We start from the raw sequence: 2,194 nt of genomic DNA, 5'->3' as shown, positions 1-2,194 counted from the left end.
GTGAAAGCACATAGTGATTATAAAGCAGTATCAGTTGCTAACTTTATCACATTGGCTAGTAGAGGATATTAAACATGTCAGAGTTAGACTTCCGAAGAAGGTTGTGATATCTTTGGAGCAGAAATTGAGAACGTCTGCTTTGAATGCAGAGAGATCTGAGTTTGTATCCTCAGAACAATACTAGTAGCTGTATTACTCTGGGTAATTTGCTTCACTTCTCTGTGTGGTATCTATAAAACACATAAAAATAATACCAGTCTTATAAAGTATAAAGTAATAATATCTATGAAGGACAAATGCTTAGTAAGAATTCATAGTTGTTAGTTGTAGCTATCGCTCTTAGTACCTCTGCTAGAATTCAGTTTACAAAAGTTAAAGAAAAGCATTCCAGGCAAAGCAGACACTCTGTACAGAAAGCATTAACCAAGGTTAAAGAAAGTTTAGATTGTTAGAGGGAATAGTAATGGTAGAGAATTGAGCAGAGATTATCACAAAACTCCAAGTAAACCATATTGAAGGGTTAGAAATTTTCTTTAAAAAGTTATTACAGGGTTTTCTGAAGTCAACTAAAGGCATGATCCGATTTACTTTGGAAACAAAACACTTTTATTTTCACAAGAACACTGTGAGGAAGAAAAAAAAAAGAACACTGTGAGGAAAATAGAGGATGGCTTACCATAATTTCGAAGATGTTCAACTGTGTAAAGCCTGGAGTTTACACAAAGTTACCAATTTTTTTTTCCTTAGGTATTTCCCATTTCTAAATGAACATAGGTCTCTTGATGGCTGGAAAGAAAAGTAATGTCCATGGCAAGATGTGAAGTTCATTAAGTTCATCCCAAATCAAGTCTGTCATTCAAACCTATTTGAGAATCTACTATGAAAGTTCTGTGCAAGATTGATATACCAAAATGTTTAAGATACAGCTTTTGACTTCAATAGTGATTAGAAATTATGAGGGAAATGGTAAAAAAAAAAAAGTATATCATTACTCTGTATCAAATTTGACAGTTTTCTATTAAATATATGTAAGCAAGATGGAGAAAAGGTGACTCCAGTACTCTGATAGTCATAATGGAATCTTGATAAAGCTGGCTTTGGAAATTCCTTCAATATATGCAGATACTAATAACATTGATACATGTCAACATGGTCTTTACTGTCCTTGGCCTCTCCTTAGCCTATTTTTATGGAAAAAAATATTATTTTCTGCTTAGGTGAAGAATTGTAGCATACTGCAATATGTTGCAAAATCAGTGGGGGAAAGTAATAAATAACAGACAAAAGATTCGTAAATACCTACCATCTGGAAAAATGGACCAGTTCTAACAAAATGAAAACCTAAATTTAAGGGAAACAAAGCAAACAGTCATTCACTAACAGATTAATAAATATATGCTTGGTGACATGACTTCTTCCCCATTCCAAAGCAAGTTGGCATGTTTTTCAAAAGATATGAAAATTGACATTGCTTTGGTACTATTACTGTACATGGTAAGTCCTAAAACTATATGTTTTTGTGCTCTAATATAGCCATGGCAGTAACACATGTAAAGGAAAAAAAAGGAAAATTACAAACAACATAAATTCTGAAACCACGGGGAGTGATTAAATGGTATGCTATCAGCCTGAAATATTATGTAGGCATTATAAATAATAAGCAAGAAAACATAGAGTAATACTTATAATAAAATGTAAGTATTTAACATGATAGAAGATTTTATATGCTGGATGACTTGATAGTACATATAAAAAATCTTAAAGACTTCATCAAAAGTTATTAGAAACAGTACATAAGGCCCTCCCTGGTGGCACAACCGGTTGGGATGCAGCACTGCAAGCTAGTTGCAAGCACTGCAAGCTAGTCGCAACTGCTTCAGTACAAGTTCGATCCCCAGCCAGGGAGATGATCCACTTGGTGCAGCAGGCCTCTCCTGTCTCCCTGCTGCTCCCCTCAGCAGTATACTCCCTGATCTGCTCCCCACTGTCTCTGGTGAATCCTCTTACCGCCCCTGCACCTCTGGCTTGTACCCCAGTTCTGTATGCTTAAATAAATACATCTTTAAAAAAAATACATAAGTGCAGCAAAGTGGAATGTTACAAAATCAGTATACAAAAAAAAGATAGCCTCTATATGCAAACAACGAACAGGAAGCAAAAGAAATTAAAATAACTTTACAATTGCTTCAGAAAT

This window comes from Condylura cristata, unplaced genomic scaffold (assembly GCF_000260355.1).
Source record: "Condylura cristata isolate star-nosed mole 26May11 unplaced genomic scaffold, ConCri1.0 scaffold00010, whole genome shotgun sequence".
Taxonomy (NCBI): domain Eukaryota; kingdom Metazoa; phylum Chordata; class Mammalia; order Eulipotyphla; family Talpidae; genus Condylura; species Condylura cristata.
The sequence above is the reverse complement of the archived record's forward strand: the minus strand, read 5'-3'. Positions refer to the sequence as shown.